The following is a 25,049-nucleotide window of genomic DNA, read 5'->3' on the forward strand; positions in this document are numbered from 1 at the left end:
GAAGAACAGATCCTGCCTATCCAATCAGGAATGGAGATGGGTCTCAACTGAGAGTTAGTAGGGGTTAGTCTACTTCCAGTTTGTCAATCTGTCTTTACTCTTGGTCTTAACTGGAGGGCTCCTCATTCTAACGTCTATGAACTTCACCTTTGTCTCTCCACCTCTGTGTGAGTTAGTTTTTTAGCTTCTGACCAGCCGCCTTCTGCTTGGTTTCTTGACCTTTCTCTCCCACCCAGTTTAGGATGCAACAAATTCCTTAAGGTAAAAAGCAGAGCAGAATATCAGGCTCACTTCTCTTAGAGTCTCTGTCCCCTGGAATCTCGTGCCCTCAAGTCCTGGCTGCCATGGTTGTTCTCTGATGCCATCAAACAGACTTTTTCTTTTGTCTTTGAATTTAATCTAGCTTTTATAGTTATTTTAATTAAGATTAATGGGAGGGTTGGTCTAAATCAAGGCACTCCACCATAACTGGAAGCAGAAATTATATAATGATTTAATTTTAACTATAACCTTCAAGAGGCAATTGTCTGCATGCTCTGGTTTGGAAGAACATCAGAGTCACATTGAACCCACTTTGAATGCCAATGATGACTTTCACTTATTCATTCAAGAAATATTTATTGAGTGCCAACAATATTCCAGGTATTGCATATCAGGCACTAGGGAGACAATGGTGTACAAAACACGAGGTCTCTATTCTTATAAAGTCTTCTTGGGAAGTATATACGTTAAATAATACATAGATATAGATTATAGTAAGATCTTTGAAGAAAAAGAACATGATGCCTAGTCAGAGAAATAACAAGGTAGAAGTAATTTAGAGGGAGATGGTGCTCAGGGAAAGTCTTTGAGGAGTCATGCAGGTTGAAAGCTGAAGGCTACATTGCAGTTAGCAGGATGGAAAGTGCGGGTGCCGGGTGGGTGGGGAGCATTTCAAGCATAAGGACCAGCACATGCAAAGACCATGAGATGGTCAAGTCTGATGAACGAGAATAACTAAAAGTAAGTGCATCTGGATGAAACACAGAGATCAAGGATGAGATGAGGTAGGACTAGGATAAGGACTAGGATTGCTGGCCTAGGAAAAAGTCCAGGTTGTACCCCAGGAGGACTGGGGAGCCACTGCAATATTTTTAAGTACGGGAGTGATGAGGTATGATTTATTTGATGAAGATTGCCCTGGCTATTTTGAGGAAAATGGATTTGAGCTGGGATAGGGCAAGAGTTAAGGAAACCTGATAGAAAGTGGTTATGATGATCCAGCTGAAAGATGATGGTAGCCTGAAGGACAGAAATGGCAATGGAGATGGAAAGAGGTGATGAATCAGAAATATTAAGGAGGAAAAGCATCAGTAGGATTTGGTGATGGACCAGACTGGAGCGGAAGGGAAGGGAAGGAATCAATAATGACACCCACATTTCTGACTTGAACAACCAAGTGGTCATGTGTGGATCCACAGTCACTAATTTGCCACAGCCACTATAACAACGTATCACAAACCAGTGGCTTAAACAAGAGAACTTTATTACGTCACAGTTCTGGAGGCTAGAAGTCTGAGATCAAGGTGTTGGCAGAGTTGGTTCTTTCTGAGGGTTGTGAGAAAGAATCTGTTCCATGCCTCTCCCCCAGCTTCTGGTGGTTTGCTGGCAATCTTTGGCATTCCTTGGCTTGTAGATGCTTCACCCCACTCTCTGCCTTCATCTTTACGTGGTGCTTTCCCTCTGGGCATGACTCTATGTCCAAACTTCCCCTTTTTATAAGGATACCAGTCATATTGGATTAGGGCCCACTCTGATGACCTCATCTTACTTACCTGCTTACATTCCCAACGACGCTTTCCAAATAAGGTCACATTCTGGGGTACTGGGAGTTAGGGCTTCAACGTGTGTTTTGGGGGAAGATGCAATTTGACCCAAATAGTCACATAGCATCTCTGGGCCTGTTTTTTCACCTGCAGACCGGGGACAAAAATACCTCACAGAGCTCTTATGAGGAATAAACAAGAAGATATGTTTAACATGCCAAGCATAGTATTTGAAACATAACGGAATTGAGGAATTGTTAGTCCCTTTCTGCTCCGTTGCCTAACCCAGATAGAATGGGGAACTTCAGATCAGAAGGGAGGAAAATCCATTAGGGAGGCCTCCTGGGGCACTTGGGGGTCTCAAAGTGCCCCCTAAATCATGCTCTGTTGGTGAATACCTCCAAAACAGGGCAGGCTTGATTCCCTGGGACTAGGCCAGCCAAGAGTTGGAGGAATGATTGAGACTCGACTGCTCTGGCCAGGGAAAGAGCACTGGCCTGGGAGTTGGATGCCTGAGTTCTAATGACTGTGTGAGTAACCTTGGGCAGGCATCTGCCTCCTCTGGGCCTGAGATTTCTATTCAAATTATCAGGCACTATTTATTTGTTGGCTGAACACATGTTGAATGAGTAAGTCACAGAGCACTTGCTGTGTGGCAGGCCCTGTGATAGATGGTTTATATCCATGCTCTAATTTAATGCTATCAAGAGCCCCATGAGATTTCATAGGTGGGGAGCCTTGGCCTTAGAGAGGTCCATCACTTGTCTAAGCTGACACTAGGTCTGTCCTCCCTTACCATCTGGGTTCTGAATTTCCCTGTTCCCAGGCTTTAATAGTTCAACATTCCATACATTCCCGCCAACATTCTCATGCTTCTTCCTCTGCCTCTGATGCCCCATGGATGAGGCTGGACCCTGGTACAGCTACAGGCACGTGACACCAGGGGGACCCAGAATGCGGCTGTTGCATAGTTTCCCAGCCTTGCCCAGGGAAGCCCATTAAACATGAAAGGAGCAATTACAAGCTGCAATCAAAGGCACATGAATCAGAGATTCCTTCCCTTTAAATATTTTGACTCACTTGCCACTTATTTGACTTCTAACCTACATTTTTGTCTCTGTCATTCTGAAACAGATTTCGAAAGGGATAGAAGTGGGCATGGAGATGGAAGTTTCTCTTTCTGAACAGTTAGCTAGGATTGTTTACTGCAGGCTGATTTTTACCCTTAGGTAATTTCGGGCTTCCTTCTTGTTGGCTCTAATAATATTAATTCTGATTTCTTCTGCCAATATTTGGGCTGTCCCTGTAATGATGAGGAATTGTGTGGTGATTCAGAGGCAGCAGCTGTGGCAGTGTCATTTGAATATTAGAACCTGAAATTTGCTCAGATGGGGTCCCTAGTATAGGATATGGCTTTGATGGGTATATGATCCTCATGGTGCTTTCTTTCATAATGGCTGGAGGAAAGGTACAGATGACAGTAAGAAAAGGACAACCACTTGGGTCTGACCTAGAGTACATCAAGAGCTCAGATCTGCAAAGGGAAGGTAAACCAATCGGGAACTTGCCTTTTGTGTGTGTGTGTGTGTATTTAAAATATATTTTAATAGAAACACTTTCTCACCATCTTTAAATAAAGATGATTTGCATTTTTTAATCTGAAATGCTCTGGCATTAGGACTTAATTGCTCCCTGGTCCACAGGGTTTAGATGCCATGCACTACTAATTCTCCAGTGTTCATGAGGCAGGCATTACGCATGTCCTCCTTTGCTGCAAGTCCTTGTGGCAACTTCAGGGACTTGATTCTTTTTTTGTTTGTCTGTTTGTTTCTAACAGCTTTATTGAGGTATAATAGACATACAACAAAATGCACACACTTGAAAAGCATATGGTGCTAAGTTTGACATATGTATACACCCATGAATCCATCACCTCAACGGGGACTTGATTCTTTTCAAATGTTCAACCACTTTCTTTTTTGCCTTCACTGAAGGGATATTCTTGTGAACCTGAGGAATAGGTGCTTTTTCTAATCCAAGCATCTTTATTGTAACCTTTTTCCCAAATGGATGTCTTTTCCTAGTTCTTATTCTGGTAACAATATGCAGTTTATGAAGGTGCTTTGGATCCCCACCATATTTTTCATGGTCTGCAGGTGAAGGCTGAAAAACTTTATCTGGAATTCTTGACCTGGTAAATTTGTGATGAATCAAATCTGTACAGATGAGAGGCTCTATACCTTTTGTCACTGTTTGCAGTCTGCCTGCTGGCCGCTGACCTACCGAGTGCAAAATCCCTGCAGTGAATATGGTGATTATTCTCTTTATAGGCCACTGAGGGAAAGCCAAGCAAAAGAAGGACCTTGCCTTTGTAATACTAACAATAGTAACCACCTTTTGAGAGTTTGCTAAGGTAGGTACTGTCATCACCCCCATTTTGTATATATAAAAAAAAATGAGGCTCACTGAGGATACATAATCCCAACTCACTCCTTTGGAAAGTGGCAGACTTGGGATCCAATCTCAAACTGTCTAAACTATAGCTCTTATACACTTGACCACTATACCTACAAACCCAGACTTGCAAAGTAAAGTCATCTAAGGTCCCAGGACTGCTGATGGGCATCTTGGAAAAACAGCCCTGCCCAAACCACAGCCATTCACAGGGCTTATGATGAACCATCACTGTACTTAATACACACTTAAATGCATTATTTCATTTAATTCTCACAATGTTCCTAATGAAGTAGGTACTATTATCATTCCCATTTTATAGGTGAAGAAACTTGGGTTCAGAAAAAAAGAAGTGACATCCTTGTGCCATGCCACTAGTAAATGGTACAGCTGTATTTTATTTTACTTTCATTATTCTCCTCTCAACATCAATGACTCAGAAACTTTTTACCAGCTGGAGATTTAAATTGGGGGCATTTTTATGAATCTAAAAGCAATGTTCTTTTATAATAAAGCATTTGCCGTCTTCTCCTCTGTAGGAATATATTCTGAGTGAGTCTTTCTTTAGCATCTTAAACCCACATGGCCCTAATAATCATCCATTTCCTGGGCAGCTACAGAGCTTTTTGCTAACTCTAATTCTCTTCCCTTCAGGGCTCAGATCACATCATTCTGTCCTCAGATCCTGTGAGGACTGGCAAATCCAGGTGGCTCAAATGGAGCCCTTTCTAGTGTCCTCTGCTCACCTGAACCCCAGGCATTTCCCTCTTTTGAACAACCTTCCTCCACACCAAACTGCCATCTACCCCCTTCCACCTTCCCTCTCTGACTCTCACTTATGCCCTCCATCCCAAACGTCCTAGTCTCCGTTCTTCCTCCTGTAAATAGTTTTTAATGGTGCACTGGAAAGAACCTCATGGTCCCTTAAAACCATAGTCAGATTATTGCATTCTTGCCTGGGGCGGGTCTCTTATTCCTTTCCAAAGGAGCTGAGAAATACAGAAAAGAAAAATGGCGAAACACGCTGTGTGATTATGGATAAAAGGAAAAGTCAGCACAATCATTTCCTGATATACATGGTGAAACCTCGACTAAATGAAAACAGCAGAGTGTGGAATTCTGGGTAAAGGAATTTTCTGGCTATTTCAGGATTAATCCTCTACAGTCTACTTTCCTGCTTCTGTCAGAGTAGCATGCCAGATAAAATGACCCTCTGTGGACTGAGGATTTTATACAGTCCTGACATCGTTGTTCTGGGCAGCCACGGCTTCCACAGTTCCTCAGGCAGACCCAAGCCTGCAATTCCCCTCCCCTTGTGAGACATGCTACATCTAAAGAATTTCGTCTTCTCTCTTCATTCCTGGCAACTGGAGATTTTCTTTCCTGATTTTCAGCCAATACATTTTGTGAAAAATTAAAAATAATATTTAGCTTGGTATTTCTAATGTTGAGGGGGCAGGGCTTCCTGCCTCTGTTCACTCTGCCATCTTCACGGGGACTGAAGTTGACCCCGTGTCTCCCGGCATCTAGTACTCAGCCATCAGGCCATTAACAATGGGGGAGAGCTCTCTTATTTGCCAAGATCTGTCCACTAGCCTATGTCACTGAGGTGAATCGGGAGGAGAAGGAAGGCACCTACTACTTACTTCTTTTAATCCTTACAGAAAACCAGAGACACAGGCATTTATTATCTACAACTTTAAAGCCTGGGGAAACAGAGGTTTGAAGAGGTTAAGCTGTCCAAGGTCAGTGAGGAAGTGGCTAAGAGAGGATTTGAATTTAGGATTCTCTGCCTTCAGTGCAGTTGCTTTTCCCACTAGCCTCCACTGGCTGGGATACAGTCCAAATCTGGAAAACTAATTCCTCCCAATTTGTAGCAGTCCTTCTTCCCTTAGGCGGTGGCCTTGTGCAAGGGTGGGCTATTGGGTGCCTGGCAAAGGTACATTCTGGAGGCCTCATCCTCCTGTAAGCTCTAACTACACCTACACGGTCATGGAATGGCCTCATCGAGAGCATCCCTCCCTTTCCTGACCTCTTCCACCTGCCCTCCTCCCTCCCCAGCAAATAAACTTTCCTTTAGTAAGGTCAGCTGGGGAGCCATTTTCTTATAATCTCTGATGTGAGTTCATTTGCCAAACCAGTGATGCCTGGCTATGCAGCTTGGCCAAATCTGGTAACATTTCTGAATTTCATTTACATCCTTGTATATAGGGACTCATAATTCCTCACAGTAATATACAGTGTCCCAAGAACATTACCATTCCTGTGGTTTTATTTTGTTTCCAGGAAGTTAAATTAATAGTACTTTTTTTTAAATGCTCACAGTTATTGAGCACTGAAGTGCCAGGGGCCAAATCTGTTTATATACATGTTCTCATTTATCCTCACAACTCTTCTATAGAGTATGCATTTCATTATTTCCATTTTGCGGACTAGGAAACTAAGATTAAGTAACTCATCCAAAGTCACATACCCAAGAAGTGAATGAGACTGTCTGAATTAACAGCTCAAATACGTGACTTCTATCTTACGTGACTTCTATATTCTGATCTTTATTAGATTATAAAGTGTTCTTTCCATTTTTCAGGTGTCAAGAGATATGTTTAAATTCACACATCAGCAGAATGAGGAGTAGATCTGGCCTGGGGCTTAGCTTTCTGGATGGGGCTTTTGTGACACAATCACATGGTCTCATAAGGATGTGGAGACTCGGAAATTGGTGACTCCATGAAACGAACTGTGTTTGGATGAAGCCTCTAGGCACAGCCTCCTCCCTGCCAAGGTCTGGAGGCTGCCTGAGGTCTTTCCTCAAGCAGCTGGCCCTCCCTGTCCACTGCTCTCTAAGTGAGCTCGCTGGCTCTGTGCCCATGCCCAGGCCTGGGACTTACACTCTGGGCTGCCCTCCCACCGCCTCCCGAGCCTGGACTGTGGCCTGAGGACCTGGCTCCCCCAGAAGGCATTGCTCCCTTCTGGCAAGGTGCCAACTGTGGGTGGGTTGGGCTAAGCCCAGGGCAAGGGAGGAACGAGTAGAGAGACAGCTTGATTCTGTGCCCTGAGAGATGCTTGGGGGAGTGTGAATCCCAGTGACCAGCCCCAGAAGCTTGCAGGGATTTTAAATTCCTGAGTTGGCCCTGAATAACCCCCTGCTGGATCTGCAGATGTTTCCATTGCCAAAAGGCCCAAGGATGACCCAAGTCCTCTCCCACGGAGACCTCTCATCCCTGAGCCCCCTGGATGTATACACTGGGGCCCTCCACACAAGGACAGTGTGCCTCACTCACGGAGGTCAACTGAGGCTGGAAGGACAGCTGGGGTCAACAACACCCAATTCCCAAGGGTTGATCGTTTTGTTTTATGCTTCAACTCCCCCTCCTCCCCTCTTCCTCCAACTTCTTATCTCTTTTCTCTTCTCTTCCATCACAGAGCCAACACATTCTGGGTTCAAACACCAGTTCCACTTATAATCAGTCATGTGTCTTTTGGAAAACTACTTAACCTCTCCGTGGCTCAGCTTTTTTTACCTGTAAAATAAGGGTGATAAAATCTTTGCCATTTCTAAGAATTGGAAATAGAGTGTGCTAAATGCCAAATACTTGATAAATGGTAATATGATAATAACTTAGTATTACTATTATGCAGTGTGGTAAGGAAATTAGCTAAAGGGATTTCACTGTATCTCCAAGTATACCTACCAGGTGTGTATAACATTACAGCTCAAGACTTTTAGGAATAAGCCCTTAATCAAGGTTCAAAGGCTTTTAAGAATAAAAATATGGGCATTACAGCTACGGAAAACATTGCAGAGACTGCATGAGGATCAATTGCACATGTCACCCTCTGTGTGCACAGATTTTTCTGTTCCTTCGGGTCTCTCTAGGTCCTCAGATACAAGTTCTTTTATCTGTCACTGCACAACACACACACACTTACAGACCACTCCCACTTTGGGTCCTTCAATCTTGAAGAGAGCAGAATAATGAACTATAAGTTCACTGCTCAAGAGAGAGCAAGAAATCTGCTGTGATGTTGGATGGGCTCAGCATCCCTGTCAGCAGAAGACCCTATGGTTGATGAAGCTGACCACGGGAAAGGCAGTCCTTGGGAAAGAATGCTGTCAAAAGTCTCTCGCAGGTAATTTACTGTCCCAGATTAGAGTCTACTCCACATCATGCCAAGCCCTCTCTTCTCCAACCAAATGGCTCTCTGTGTGTCACATGCTAGGAACAGATAACCATATCTAACAGATAACCAGATCTAAACTGGGAGATCAGAAGGCTAGCTCTCCAAACTGGGAGACTTTTGCAGGGTCGGGGGAGGGTGCTAAAGCATCAAGTGCAGGAGGCAACAAACAGACTGCATGTTCTTAATGTTCAAGACTAATTATTCACTAGAGTAAAAAACGCAAGAGATAGAAAGAAAACAAGCCTCTGATCTAAAATATCTAAAACTGAAATCCTTCCCCTGAAGAAGCACACATCTGGAATTCATTTTCTACTGCAGCAAGCCATGGACTAGCTCTCCACCAGAACCCTGCCCAGCCACTGCACGACGGCGACTGAATGCAGGCTGTGCTGCATGGGGGGCTGATAGAATTTTTCACAGATAAATATTCCTGCCAAAGTTAGTTTTCAAGCCACGGGTCATAAATATACAGTATTCCAGCAAAAAAGTACAGAATGTCCTCCTGGGGTTGACAAGCAAATAGTTTTATAAATAACCCTCTTGACACGTGCAAGATGTTAACATTTTTGAGGTTTTGGGTAGGGGCAGACGCAGATTTAATTGCTCGATTCAGACTGGAGCCACTCTGGACTTGGACGTTAGGGGGCCTATGGCAATGTTTTTCTTGGTTTGAGAGAGTTCATGTTGCTTGTCAGCACTGAGGACAAAGGCTTCTTCTCAGAAAATTCTGGGCCAGTGTGCTGCACAGGTGAGTCTGACCAGATCTGTAAGCGAGGGGACCTGCACTGGGGCGTCAAATAAATTGCAATCCCTTATGTAGGAGGAGGGCTAGGCTGAGCCACAGTGTTGACTGTTGTAGAGGCACTGAGTGCCCAGCCCAGGCAATGTGTACAGGAAAGAAGGAAAACGTTCCAAAGAAGCCTCATATTTTGATAGTAATTTTATTTTCTTTTTTAACAGCAAATTTTGGGCAGATCCTGGAGTGGGCCAGATAAACACTGAGTCTAGGGGGATTTTAGTATCAGAAACACCACTGGATCTTAAATTAGTGCGTGGGACAGATTGGGGTTTGTCAAATACGCTTTTCATACTGACCCTAACACATTGCTAGATTTCCCACCTCTGAAGTCCACTGGGGTCCAGCCTATTCACATGCAGAGTGTTATCTGGACTTAATGAGGACATTACACTCCTGAGCATCTCTCAATGTCATTTATATGGTGCTTTAAAGTTTTCCAAGCCCTCTCACATCCACAATTGCAACTGAACCCCAGAGTAGCCCTGTGAGATAAACAGGGCAGGCACTACAATTCCCGTTTTACAGATGGAAATGCAGAAGCCAGGTGAAAGGAAGAAAATTGCCCAGGGATCCCAGATAGTAAACGGCAGAACAAGGATTCACATTTAGGCCCTTGGCCTCTTGAAGCTCTGTCAACAAACTGCTTGGTTTATCAGACATGCTAGGAAAGCAGAGAGCAGGGCCAGAAGGAAATGAGCACTAGGACAGCAAGGTTTTGATGAGGGACAATAAGAGGAAGGCTCATGCTGGGGACTCTGTTCTGATGGGAAGCCCACAGTGTCCGACTTTCATTACACCTTAACCAGGAGTTGGGAAGATAACTAGTCACATCAGTAACCTCTCGCTCCAACTCTGTGGCTGAAGCTGGTGACAGATACAACATCGCCATGATGTTCTGAGGTGTGAGAAGGGCCTTTGCAGCTCTCAATTACAATACATCGACAGACTGCACGGCAACCTGATTCTGCAGGTAGTTCTGAATTTGCCGGTGAAGACAGGAGCTTCCTAAATTTTTAAAAGCAGAATAAGAAATCTCTCCTTCCTCTCACTTACTAGGCATACTGGGTTTCTGTACATTGACTAAAAGGTCTAAATCAGTTTGCAATGAATGTTAAGATAAAGATAATAGTAGTAATCACTGTCATCTAACAGCTGAGCCAGGCTGCAGTGCCTCAGTTAAGCACTTGACATACATACCCAATTTATTGAGTGGGCTGAACTCAAGGGAGGTACAACCAAGCAGTGGATGTCTTTTGCCTTCCAAACGCTGCATCCCCAATGCTCCGCAGACTCCCGCCCAGCCCCTTGATGACATCTTGGACAGTTCCATCTGCTGCTTTCTCATCAGTTTAAGTTATGAAAACAAGTTCTGTTTTGTTTGTTCACACTCAATTCAGGTATTAAATGGTCCCCTTGAGGTGAGATCAGAACTTCAATATCCCATCTCATTCACACTCCGCCTCCCCCCCTCCCCCACCGCCAACCTCTCCAACTCTAACTACAGGGACCTGCAGTGGGGATTTTGTGGGGGACTGTAATCTCTTTTATCACTTAACTTTCTTTCCTGTCCCTGTGACTGGCTGGCTTTTTCAGAGTCAGGGTAGAGGAGGGGATTAAGGGAAAAGGGACCCTCTTACAGGGCTGCTGGAATCAGTCATCAGTGCCCTCTCTGGCAGGTGCCTGCTTGGTGGCCTCATGGGCACACTTGGAGATTCTCAGAGGCTCTGGTTGTACACTCAGGCTGACCTCTTGTGACATTCTTAGCTCCTGTTCTGGTTGTCTGTGCTAGAGCATCTTATTGCTGGGGGCCCATCATGAGGGCTCAGGCTCTGCTGGCTTCTGCAGCATCCCCTTGGCCCATGGGAAACTCATGCATTCTTGCCTTAGCAACGGGTAGGCTGTTGTCTACCAAGTCCTATCTCCTGGCCCCAGTGTGGTGTGTATCACCACCCAACCTCCTGTCTTTTGTAGACCAGCCTCTGTGGTCACGAATGTCACCAAAAGCATGCCATGCTATCCCAGGAGTCCTCCCACTGTTCTTGGCCCTAGCCCCAAAACAGCACTGGATCCTGTGATCCTGCACCCTTTGTGAAGATGCGGCCAGGTGTAAGTGCCTGCCTCGGCTTCTTCTAGGCATCCCCAATCTCTGTGAATGTTTCTCTTGGCTGCACTCCCACCTCCAACACATTTGGGTTTTGAAGGGACACTCCTGAGCTGGGGAGGGGACAGCCAACAAAATCCCTTTCTAGACTCTTCCAACACCCTTTGAACCTCCAATCTTCTTTACCATTGCTGGTTCATGGGGTTATTTTGCTGAAATGGTTCTGCTCTCCTATTTTTTAAATTAAATCTGCCCCAGGGAACTAGCACCCCTGTTTAGCATATGGGAGTACTTACCGTTTATTGTATTCTGTGTGGGAGATATAACTGAATTTTAAAGACAACAGGAGGAATTTAAATTTAACATCCTATCTATATACCTAAACCTTACAAAAACACATGCCAGCTAGCTCTAATTATTCCTAGAGCTAGGAATACTAAACACGGGGACACTGAGGCTCGGAGAGTTCAGCGAGTTGCCAAACCACACACAGCAAGGCAGTGGACTGGGTCTCTCTCTGGTCTGTCTGACCCCAAAGCCAGTGCTCTTAACATGGAACGTGAGGATGGTGAGGAAGTCATTAGCCAAAAAGTCTGCAGACACAGCTAAAGACAGAAGTGGGAAGGACAAATCTCAAACCTGTGTCCTGTTTATACTTGTTTTCTTTCAAATAATTGTCATGTGTTAGTCCAAACAACGGTATCCCAAAGCCTTGACTTTGGTTGTCTATAAGCCTTGATTTCGGTTGTCTATAAGCAATGGTGGGGCAGTTAAACTTGTGAAAACTCAATCGCGCTGGCCTCAATTGACAAGCACAAATGGCTGTGACGAAGGTGAGGGAGCCAAGTGCAAATAACAATGCCATTAGAGTCGACAGCCGAAGTGCGATTAAAGAATGTGCTAACCAGAGTTCCCTGTGTGATGTCAGTCCTCTCACCATCTCCTGCTTGTAGTCAAATGAATAATTATACTCAACCTGCGAACACGGATTTTCCCTTTCAAAATGCATTCACATCTGTGACCGCTTTTTTTTTTTTCCATTGGAGTATGGATGCTTTACAATGTTGTGTTAGTTTCTACTGTACAGCAAAGTGAATCAGCTATACGTATACAAGTACCCCCCCTTTTTTGGATTTCTTTCCCATTTAGGTCACTGCAGAGCATTAAGTAGAGTTTCCTGTGATATACAGTAGGTTCTCATTAGTTATCTATTTTATACATAGTATCAAAAGTGTATATATATATCAATCCCCATCTCCCAATTAAACCCACCCCTCCCTTCCCCCTTGGTATCCATACGTTTGTTCTCTACATCTGTGTCTCTATTTCTGCTTTGCAAATAAGATCATCTACACCAGCAGTCCCCACACTTTTTGGCACCAGGGACCAGTTTCATGGAAGACAATTTTTCCATGGATGGAGGGGTGGGGGGGAGATGGTGCAGATGGTAATGCGAGTGATAGAGGGGGTGATTCAGGCAGTAACACGAGCCATGGGGAGTGCCAGGTGAAGCTTTGCTTGCTTGTCCACCACTCACCTCCTGTTGTGCGGCCCGGGGGTTGGGGACCCCTGCTCTATACCATTTTTTTACATTCCACATACACATGTTAGTATACAATATTTGTTCTCTTTCTGACTTACTTCACTCTGTATGACAGTCTCTAGGTCCATCTACGTCTCTACAAATGACCCAATTTCATTCCTTTTCATGGCTGAGTAATATTCCATTGTATATATGTACCATATCTTCTTTATCCATTCCTCTGTTGATGGGCATTTAGGTTGCTTCCATGTCCTGGCTATTGTAAATAGTGCTGCAGTGAACATTGGGACCGCTTTTAACGTGGCCCCTGCAATACGGCAGTTGGAGCCGGGATTGCATTATTGTCCGGTTGTCACATAAGAAAGCTGAGACCTGTGAAGATGAAGACATCCCAAGTGCCCCCAGCAGGTGAATGGCAGGGTAAGGACTGGAGTCTTTTGCTCAAGTGACACTCTTCAACAGTATATTCAAAGAGGCCTCAAGGAAAGCAACTGTCCTTGGCTGCCTATGAAGCTGCATTCCTGCCAGCTGCTTCTGTGGGCACAGGGGAGAACCCTTTCCACCTGCCTGAGTCTTGCTTTTGTTCCACCTTGCTGTCTGCACCCTCATGGTATACATTCATTTCCATGCATTTTTTTATTTTTCAGGAGAAAACAGAAGACAAATCAAAGGGCTAAAAACACAGGGACAAACTTGATCCTGTCCTATGTATCTTCAGGGGACCCACAGACCCTGCCTCCTGAATTCCCTACCCCTCTGTCCGAGGGAAGCACCGGGATGAACAATAACTTCAGTAATAACTCCTGTCTGTTGAGCACTTACTTTGTGTTAGGTATGGTGCTCAGTGTCTTACAAGCGCTTTTTCCTTCCCTTCAGGTCCGTAGTGTCTGCTCTAAAATTTTGAGGCCAGGTGTGTTTCCGAAATCAGTTTTTTAGTTGTTAGAAAGCTAAATGGTACACCTGCCATATGTTATTCTAAGCCCAGCAGCATCTGCAGCAGTATTTAATTATCAAACCCATTCATATTTCTGTGATGAAACACAGAAATAGTCATAAGAGGCATAAAATAAAAGCTGTAAACAGCCTCATGTCAATATATGTCAGCTTTTCCTGCCAGGTCACAGTATGCCAAACAGTGAAGAAACTTACAGTTTCAGAGCTCTTTGGATTGTGGAATCACAGATGACAAATGGTGGATCTGTATTATTATGCTCATTTTATAGATTAGATACAGATGTTCAGAGAGTTTCCATAACTCGCCCAAACCACAGAGCTGCTGAGGAGCAGAACTTGGATACCAACCCAGGCCTCCCAATTCTAGCACCTGCTCATCAACCTCCACATAGAACATTTGTCTGTGGAAGCAATTGACACAGACACTTCCACCAACAAGCAGCTGTAATTTCCATTCATCAAGGGCAGGGGCAGTAGAACCTTTGCAATCTCTCAATCCAGTTTTAAGAATAATCTACCATGTCTGGACACTGATCTAAAATCCTTGCTACTAAGGGATGGTCCATGAACCAGCAATATAGGCATCATTGGGAGCTTGTTGGAAATGCAAGATCTCAGGCCTCATCCAAGACCTTTGAATCACAAATACATGCTAACAAGCTCCCTTAGTAGTTTGCTGGCACAGCCTAGTTTAAGTAGCTCTGGCCTAAAACTCTTTTTTTGTATGATCTCATTTAATCCTCACAATAACCCCATAAGGTAGGTGCTATTGTCATCCACCTTATACAGCTAAGGAAAGTGAGGTCCAGAGAGGTTAATAACTTGCCCAAGGTCACACAACTGGTAGGTTCCAGACATGAATGCGGGTTGGCCTGACTCCAGGGCCCAGGCTGTTCACTACTACACTGTCCTTTTTCTTGCAGGCAGGAAGTGAGGCTCAGGGACATTGGATAAGGCTGCTCCTCTTGATTAGTAAAGACAGAGATGAAAATCAAATTGCAAATTGGTGGCTCCAAGGAGACTTCCCTCCACTGTCCCCATCCGCCCTCCCTCAGCTCCTTTATCTGACTACAGTAGTTGGCAGAGTTGTTTACACCTTTTCTCATTCTCTTCCTCCTGGACACATGGTATATCTTCACTTCCTTATCCCACTTCAACACAAGCAGGGCCATGTGACTTGCACTGGCCAATGAAACGTGAGTGAAGGTGCTATGCATCATTTCCAGGCTGGTGCATTCAGTTGTCAGTGCCCAACAGGGCAGCAACCCCTGACCCCTGTAGTGATCCTGGAAGCACTCGGGGAGATGAAGCCTTTATCAGCCTGGGTCCCTGACTGCTTACAAGGAGCAGAGCCCCTACTAAACCCACACTGGACAAACAGGAATGAGAAACAAACCATTGTGCTTTGAAGCCTCTGAGATTTGAGGGGTTGTTTGTTACCCTGGCATAACCTAGCTTATCCTGGCTGATCCTCTGACTCATCTTCCTCTGCTCTGGAGGGACTGATTTACCCTGTAGGAATGCCAGCCAGCAGCTCTGTGTGTGGGAAAAATGTACCTGTTTTTAGGTACCCAAGCTAATAACCTCTTTCTCCTTATTTCTTGTGAGAGTTCGTCTCCTTCTCCTCCTTTCTTTCTTGGTGCCAAATTTATTTCTGATTTGTTTTCCTTGTTGAACCTCTACAACTCCTTATTTTCCAAGGCTATTTTTAGTGGCTCCACTCTACCCTGAAGGAAATAGTTCACATCTTGGTGCCCAGGGCTTTTTTAGCTCCTTTTAATGGGAGAGGATAGTACATATCAACAATTCTTTTAGCCACCATGTCATTTCCCCAAGAGCCTCAGAGAAGAACACAATGTCTCCATCAGATGAGTTGTGGTTATTAGTCGCCAAACTCCTCACTGTACATAGTTCTCTCTGGTACAAATGAGATATTAACTTTCCATTGCCTCTTTCCTTTTGGAGGTTAAGCCTATGTTCCTTCTACCTGGTGATTTCCTAGTCCTACTGAATCAGTCTTTGGGAGTGGGGCTCAAAAATCTATGCCTTCTATAAACTCCTTGAGAGATTTATCTACAGACAATTTGGGGACAGGTGTTTGGGAGGCTTTGGGTTGACTACGTATCCTACTTACTGAGCCACATATGTTTGTTGGAACTCATCCTTGCTCATCTGGAAGTCATCATTGATTAGAAATATAATTAAAAACAACATTCCCCATGAATGTTTACAGCAACTTTATTCATACTTGCCAAAACGTGGAAACAATCAAGATGTCCTTCACCAGGTGAACGGATCAATAAACTGTGATACACCCAGACAATGGAATATTACTCAGTGCCAAAAAGAAATGAGCTATCCAGACATGAAAAGACATGGAGAAACTTAAATGCATGTTACTAAGTGAAAGACGCCAATCAGAAAAGGCTACATACTGTATGATTCCCATTATATGACATTGTGGAAAAGGCAAAACTATGGAGACAGTGAAAGGATAAGTAGTTGCCAGGGGTCACAGGGGATGGAGGGATGAACAGGTGGAGCACAGAGAATATTTAGGGCAGTGAAACTCTTCTGCATGATACTGTAATGGTGGGTACATGTCAGTATACATTTGTCAAAACCCACAGAATATACAACACCAAGAATGAGCCCTAACGTAAACTACAGACTTTGATGATAAGGATGTATTCATGCAGGTTCATCAACTGTAGCAACTGTTCACTCTGGTGCAGGATGTTGATAGTGGGGGAGGATGGGCATTTGGGGGGATGGGGGTATTCGGAAACCCTGTGTTTCTGTTCAACTTCGCTGTGAACCAAAAACTGCTCTAAAAAACAACGTCTATTAAAAAAATAATAATATTCTCTTTCATGCTTCTGGAGGAAATTGTGTCCCTGTGAGCAAAGCTGAGGGGAGAAGTTGAAACTCCACTTCTATGGATTTGCCATTTTCAGTGTCTTCCATCTTATCAGGAAGGCCGGTCAGGATAAAAAAGAAGCATCAGAGTGTAGCTGGGATCATGTTAGGAAGAGCTTAGGCCATGGACTGGATAACAAGAATGAGCAAGGCCCTGCTTGCAGCAAGTTGTGACCCATTTCTTGTCCAGCAATTTTCAGCCAGACTGCTAAGTTCTGTCATTTCCAGGGGGTGTTGGGAAAGGTATGGCTCTATATCCTCTGTATTTCTTCTGTGGGGGGAGGCAGGGTCATGATGGCTTACAGAGACTAGGTAGGAAGCTAGGGGGAATCAGGCAAAAGGGCAGCATGTATTGAAGGAACATCTGGAGGAGAGAAATCCAAGCAGACCACGGACGAGGAGTCAAGAAATATATGGAATTCGGAAGGTAGGAGATCAGAAGCCAGGGAAATAGACTGGGTAATGGATAGGAGAAAGGAGCACCTGACCAGTGAGAAAGCCTCTTATCAGCTTTCTTCTACAGGGGAGCCGTGTGAAATGGAGACAGCCACCCTGGGGTACAGTGGTGGCTGCCATGGTGAAGAACAAGTAGGGTAACCTCCCTGTACAGGGAGGGAAGTGCTCAGAGTCAAGGATGCTACTGGCTCATCACTGGAACATGTAACAACGAGCTTAACCACTTTTTACAAAGTCCTCCAAAATCAGCCACTGAACTGAGGGTCTCCCCTCCATGGGAAGGAGAAGAAACTGGTTAAGAGACAAAGACACGTGTCTCTATTAGACCACGACTCTATCTTGTGCTTATTATCCCCAAAGAAATCCTTTCCTCTTAGTTCCAGTTCTGTTTAAGTTAACTAGCCATCAAAACCTTTCCCTTTGAGAGTTTGTGAATATTTTAACAGAACATCTGTTGACACTTAGTAAAAACAAAAGGATCAGCCTCCTTATGAATAGCTGTGAAAACGTAATTGACACTTGAGCTTACATGTCACAAAGGAAGCTGAAATTTGCCAGGCTCATGTTTAGATAGTAGAAGCACACTAATGGTAACAGCAGTAGTAGTTGTTGTAATAATAGCAATAATAAAAAGATGTTAGTAACTGATGAACCGCTCTACTATGGTTCAGAGATTTGTGGCTGGGCAGGTCTGGATGGAGCCAATTATCTGGACTTTCCTGTGCTTTTCCAGCTTTCTTTCCTCTGTGTTATAATCCACCTTCAGCAAAGGATCTGGTATAATTTACACTACCATGTTAAAAAATGTGATTATCAATGTGATGCCTGTTTTAGGGGAGGTAGTCTCTAAATCTTATTATTTTTTTTCTAAATCTTATTTTAACGTGGAATGAAAGCTTTAAGTTTGCTGATGTTGGACTTTAAGGTTGAGGGAGTTGGGGTTAGAGGCAGTATTTGGGTGGGTGCAGCCTGGGTGATACTGGGGCTTGTTAGGGGTTCTCCCACAGTCCTTGAAACTGTACTTTACATTAACAAGTGAAAACCTTTGCAAGCTGTAAAGGATCACTAGATGCCAAAACAAATTATTTTTCTTAGTACAGGTGACCAAGAGCAGATGCTGACACCAGGGTAAGACCAGAAGGAACTGGAAGAGTGATGGCCGAAGGGTGAATAACTAACAATTTCAAAGTATTAGAGTGCAGCAGTTAAGAAACAGCTGTTCTCTATAGCCACCAAAGCCAGAAAAGTAAGTACTAATGAGTGCAGGAGGAGAAAGTTAAGAAAGATATAGAACAATACTAACTACAGGAGGGGGTGGGAAGTAGGACTCATTCATGCAGTCATTCAGCAAGCATTTATTAAGCACCTACTACGCAGCAAGAACTGGGCTAGGTGTTGGGAGTATAAAGGCCAAAGCCTCTGCCCTCAAGTGCTCACAGAATCATGAGCTCGCCTGACTGTAAAGCTCCTAAGGGCAGGAGCACAGCAGTCCAGTCACTACATCCCAGATATATGTCTTCCTCCTAGAAGATACCTCATAGATATTCCTTGCATGAACAGCTGAACTAAGATTGAACCAGTAGGCAAGACAAGGAAGTCATTAGGTATCACAGAATCTTTTCTCTGGCCTGCAGCTGATGTATTTCTGCCTGAAGGCAGGAGGCTGGCTGACAGAGCTCTATATTCAACTGAAGCCTCCACTTATCTTTAGGCCTGATTCCCTGGAGTGCTGTTTTTGGAGAACATTGCCCAGTCTTTGGAAAAAGCTAAGTTTAACAAGTCAGACCTGAAACTTCACCAACCCTCCAAGTTGAGTTCTTGGGCTGAGCATTTATATTTAATTGTATGTTGTCACCAGTCATCTGCTGCTCCAAGAACACAGAATGCTGCTTCCAGAGCAGATACCATTTTTGGAGCTGCACTTCTTGAATCTTGACAACTGGAGTCAAAACAGCGCCTGGCAGCGTGAATGACAACTGCACATCGGCGAGCGGCTGGAGTCACTCAACTCTGAGAAAGATCTGGAAAGCTTCCACCTCCCTGCCTGCCTCAATGCAAAGAGCTGGGCTAAGCATGGCTGCCATGAAATAACTCACACACCATTTGCATCTGGCTGGACATCTAATGGGTAGAGGTGGCAGCTTTGTCTGTGAATCCCAGCCTTCTCTCTTCTGTGTATCCTAAGCCGTCCCTGATTCCCTTGAAGCCCACTGGAAGACACCCACACAAAGGCCTTTCTGCCTACATGAGCTCCTCCCTGTTGCTTTGCATTCCTTTTTTCTAACATCTCAATAAACCCTTCTCATCTCATATTTATCAAATGCAATCACAAAGGGACCACTTAATTAACAGGCTGCCATTGTGTGGAAGATGACTTGGAAACTTAAAGCCATTTAAGAAACCTCATGCTGTTCCTGACGACAAAAACAGTGGGACGCACCATCTGGGAGGGAGCTTCCGCCGAAACAGATGCCAGTGTTTCCATGATTAAGTACCTAATATTATAACATCATAGTATGTGGTGCCATTTGGTTAGGAGAGACAGCCTTGTGAGCGAGTGTTCTCAGGTCTCGCCTGCTTGGATGCAGCCAAATCATTCAACACCACAATATTTGCTCTGGCAAGGTGCCCCGGTTTATACGGATCTTGTTATCTATTCCCTAATAGACCCTATGTGGGGCTGAGCACACTGAAAAAGCTCAATTAAAACTTGCTGAGGCATTTGTTGGCTGTGACTAGCATACACTGAGGTTATTATGGTCATTCTGTGCTATGATGGTGACTACAGGTGAATTAAGAGTTTCAACAGTTTGTTTCAAGGCTGATTGATTTTTGACATGAGGACCAGAAATTTGTTTCAGAATAAAGTGCCAGACTTGGCCTTCTATCATCCTTAATCCTATCTCAAATTATTTTATCGTTTAACTTATTTTATTGAGCACCTACTACCTTATTTTATTGAGCACCTACTATGTGCCCGGCATTGTGCTGGGCTCCACAGGACAATAAAAAATAATAAATACGATGTAGATGCTGCCTATGAGAACTGAAAAAGCTTATATGATCCCCTGAAAATATAACTGCTGGTACTTCCCCTATTTATCCAAGAAACAAATTTTCATCATGGAAAATTAAGAAAACACAGTCAAGCAAAAATTAAACAATAAAAATTACCCATAACCCTTAGAGATAAGCTTCTGAGAGCAAACTCTTTGTACTTTTCCTTCCAGTCTTTTTTTCTGCATTATGTTCTATGCAGGCAGTTCCTGCATTGCTTCTCTTTCAGGCCATTCTTTGTTTCATCTCTATACTGCTGATGACTTGCCCTTACGGGGAAAGCCTTTTCATGTCCCTTCTGGCTATCCAAGTCCTACTTTATACTAACTTCTGGCCCCGTCTTCTGGGAGACTAATCTCATTCCCATTAGAAAGATCAGGGGTTACAGAGACTGTTGTTTGGGTCTTCGACTTAGCAAACTGTGGAGGAGGGCAAATCACTTAACTTATTTGAACCTCAGGTTTCTCATCAAGACACTGGAGATTAGAAACTGGCAGAGTTATTGTCAAAGTTAAACGAGGTCAGAGGAATAAAGAATGAAGTCAGTAAGTGATGTGTCTCTGTTTCCTCTCTGGTTCTCTGCACACCCAGAGCACTTGGGGTGTGTCGCCCACAATTTCGCCCATGTTATACGCACTTCACGACCTCTACTGTTGCTAGGACACACTCCCCAGTTGTTATGGTGGTTCATAAGACCCTGCTGCTCCACAGCCTCATTTTGTCCCAAGCTCCCCCTCATTCTCCATCCCAGTCACCCTTCCCTCCCTTCTCTGTCTTGTTACCTATTTCTCTTTCAGACCCTGGCTCAGTTGTAACACCATTAATACTCTTGCCTGGGCTCTCCAGAATGGAATAATCCTCTCCCGCCTTTTCATGGCACCACATAACTATTTGTGGGTCTTATTCATTTATTTGGGTCTTTTTTTTTTAATTAATTAATTTATTTATTTATTTTGGGCTGTGTTGGGTCTTCATTTCTGTGCGAGGGCTTTCTCTAGTTGTGGCGAGTGGGGGCCACTCCTCATTGCGGTGCACAGGCCTCTCACTATCGTGGCCTCTTTTGTTGCGGAGCACAGGCTCCAGACGCGCAGGCTCAGTAGTTGTGGCTCATGGGCCGAGCTGCTCCGTGGCATGTGGGATCCTCCCGGACCAGGGCTCGAACCCGTGTCTCCTGCATTGGCAGGCAGACTCTCAACCACTGCGCCACCAGGGAAGCCCCTATTTGGGTCTTTTTTTACATTAATATTTTCTCTTCCAGAATTAGTCTCCATGAGTGTAGCCCACGTCCTTTTTTGTTCTCCACTGGATTTCTAATGCCTAACACAGAAACTGCCACATAGTAGGTGCTCCATACATACTGTTGAAGACTTAAGCAATTCTGTTTTCTAGTTAGTTGCTGGCACCAACGAATGGTAGTCTCTTAAGGAACAGGGCTGTGTCTTCTGCTTTCATGGTGTCATTGTGGGCTACTTCATCCACACCATAGACCCCACACACATTCAGGCCTAGAAGTATCATGCTGCATTAGCCCTGGTTCTGTGACTCTCTCTCTGGCCTTTCCAGAAGGTCTGTAAAGAGCTGGATGAGGTTCTATGTCATCCATCCCGCTTCCAAGATGATTCCTCTTGCTCTCTCCCCTTCCCCTTTCAACAGTAAGTCTATCAACCAGGCACAGCCTAAATGCCTCCTCCGCCATGTAGCCTTCTATGGTATCCCTTTCCCATCAGCATGGCATTTTTTTTCTGCCCTCTTTGGCACAAATAGAAATGATATCAATCTGCTCCTCATAAAAGAAGCTGGCTGTGTGCCGAGTTGTTAGCTCTTTTGCCCTCTGGCTAAGTCCCAAGTCCTTAGCAAGTTTCCCTTCCCCACCTGGCTCTTACTTCCTGTTTCTCAACACTCTTGCTTCTTTGCTCTCATCTTTGCAGGTATACTGAATGCTTTCCAGTTCTTCAAACCCAGCATGATCTCTCACATTTCTGGGCTTAGGCACACGCTGTTCTCTCTTACTGAAACTCTCTTCCCACCTCCTGTCCATATGCCTAACTTCCAATTATCCTCCAAGACTTGGCATCAAGTTTGCTTCACCAGGAAAGCTCCCTTGATTGCCTGGGTTAGGCTGGTTGCTCCCTCTCTGTGTTGTGTCCCTCTAGCCCTTGATGTGGCACTCCTTCCACCTTGTTCACCCATCTTCCCCAGGGGGTGTAAGCTCCATGAGGGCAGAAGCCAGTCAGGGTTACCTTGCTCACCTGGAGCATAGTAGGTGCTGAATAACTACTTGGTGGATGAACAGATGAATGAATTAAGGCTGCCACAGTCACCTTTGTAACCGTCATTCTGTCCCCTCTGCCACTGAGCTCTGCACACAGTAGGGCTCAGAAATGTTTGTGGAGTAGAAAGGGATGGAATTGAGTTCCCCCAGGTAAACACTTGTGGAAATGGCACAGAAAGAGCATCCGTGAGCTCCCCGCAGCGGGGTCCAAGCTCATCCATCTCAGTGCCACCAGCACAGGCCTGGGCATGCAGCAGGGGTTCCACAGTATCTGTCAAATTACAATTTTACTGAATATATTGAGAGACTTGGTTGTACCAGCTGTGTCATATCTAGCAAGTTCCTTTCTCTCTGGCCTTAGTATCCGATCTGCAAAGGAGAGATAAACAGGTCACCTCCCTTAAGGGCTGTTTTGAGGGTTAAGTGAATTAAGATCAAGAGAGTGCTTAGGAGAACGGAGTGTGAGCCACCTGCCATTTGCCACCTGCCACATGGGGCTCTTTATGCCACAAAGGCTGCCTCTGAGCTCGCAGCAGTAGAACCCAGGCTGGGCGGCCAGGCTGAGGCAGGGGAGTTGCTGCCGGCTCTGGGGACTCCCGGGCTCCCTCCCGACCCCGTGCCATGGTCCTAGCCACCGTGCTTTCGAGCCACACCTGGCCGCAGCCCGGCGCCCCGGGCGCCGCCACAGGTCTGCATCCCCGCCCCTGCGCCGCCAGCGCTCGTGGAAGTTTCCGCTGTGAGTCACTGCCCTTTTTTTAGCAGCAGCACTGGATGTGCATCATAACTCACGGCGGACCCCAGAGAGCCCGCGCCGCGCCGCCGCAGACGTCAATGCAGACGAGCAGGCAAGGGCCAGGCGCTCGGCTGCCGGGTGTGGGGCGAGCGGGTGGGCGGGGCACTGGAGAGGATGGGGGAGGCGATGCCGGCCCACGCCTCTCTGCACTGCCCCGCGGGTCACAGCACCATGGCCTGCGGGTCCTCAGAGCTCCGGGGCAGCCGGGATGCTCGTCAAGGAAGCTCACCCCTCGGGAGCGCCCTGGCAGGGGTCGGTGCTTCGAGGACTCAGGACTGAGGACGGATGGGCTACGGCGATGGAGGGGGAGAAAAGCAGCCTTCTGTGCGTCTGTCCATCTGTCAATCATCCATCCAGTTACCTGCCCAACTACCAGCCTTCCCATCTATCTGGGCCTTCCCCGCACACGAAGTCACTGAAGATTCTTCCTCCCATCCATCCATCCATCCATCCATCCACTCGCTCATCCACCCATCCACCCATTCCATCATTTATCCACCCTTCTGCTCCACCACTCAACCACCTGCCTTCCCAATCAGGCATCTGACATACTAAGTTACCTAAGGTCCTCCCTCCCCACATCCACCCACCAGTAATGCACTCATTTATTTATCTCCCACCAATCTGTCTCCGTCCATATTTCCATCCATCTATCCATCTACCTACTCATCAATTCAAATTAGCATCCACTATACTGGATGCTCAGAATTCAAAGATGGTTTGAGCAGCATCTCCACTCTTGCAGAACTCAGAATCAGCGTGGTTTAATGTGCCCCAGGAGAAAAACACTTGCCCTTATTATTCTCAGAATTAAATATGTGTACTAGAATCCTATTACAGCAGGATGCTAATATAATAAAAATAGTAGCTAATATTTATTGAGCATGATTTGCCAGGCAATGTTCTAAACTTTTCACATGCAGTATCTCATTTGATCCTCATACCAACCCTGGAGGTAGGTACTATTATTACACGCAATTTTCAGATGAAAGAAAAGAGGCTCGCAGAAGAAACTTCTGTGGCTACACAACTGTTAAATGACCAAACATTTAGAAACTAAACTCCGACTCTGAAACAAGTACTTCTAGTCGCTTTACTGGCATTTGTTACCTGGGAGAGGTAACACATTAAAAGGAGTTAAGTTGGATCAGCTTTGGTTTTCTTTTCTGTAAAAGTATTTTCAGAGATATTGTATATATTCAGCCTAGTATCCATTTGCAAGGACTAATGTATCTGATAAACTTGTTACTAGCCAAGATTAGAGAATAAGAGTGGGATCCAGGGGAAATGAGACTTATCTATTATTATCCATGCTCATTATAGAACAATTAAAAGTAATTTTTAAAATCTCTTGTGATTCTATTATCTAAAAACCACAGCTGCTAACATTTGGTTTGTGTTCTTTAAAATGTTTTTTATCCATATACACAGATGCATGTGTATATATTTTTCTTTGCAAAAATTGGATATTTATACACATTTTTTAAAAATGTAGTATTTGCCATGGACATCTTTCCAGAGGTTCACCATACTTTTAAGAAATCTATAAAGAGATTTCTTTAATACATACGCTGCCTTCTTGATTGCTGCTCCTCTTGTGCTTATTTTCCTCCTCCCCTCCTCTTTCTGCTTCTTCCCTTCCCCCTCCTTGATACTGGTTAGAGGTCCTAGTTCTAGGCAAAAGAACCCACTCTAGTAAGTTGTAATAGGAGGA

General features: G+C 44.8%; 1 long non-coding RNA gene and 1 pseudogene across 1 annotated transcript in view; both read right to left on the reverse strand.

The window, feature by feature from the left end:
• Nucleotides 1-25,049, reverse strand: part of LOC137220899 (uncharacterized) — a 312,519-nt gene that overhangs the window by 31,366 nt on the left and 256,104 nt on the right. The gene's annotated exons all lie outside the window — the stretch shown is intronic.
• On the reverse strand, nt 3,480-23,238 carry LOC137220591 (large ribosomal subunit protein uL30m-like; annotated as a pseudogene).

This window comes from Pseudorca crassidens, chromosome 3 (genome assembly GCF_039906515.1).
Source record: "Pseudorca crassidens isolate mPseCra1 chromosome 3, mPseCra1.hap1, whole genome shotgun sequence".
In the NCBI taxonomy this organism is placed as follows: Eukaryota; Metazoa; Chordata; class Mammalia; order Artiodactyla; family Delphinidae; genus Pseudorca; species Pseudorca crassidens.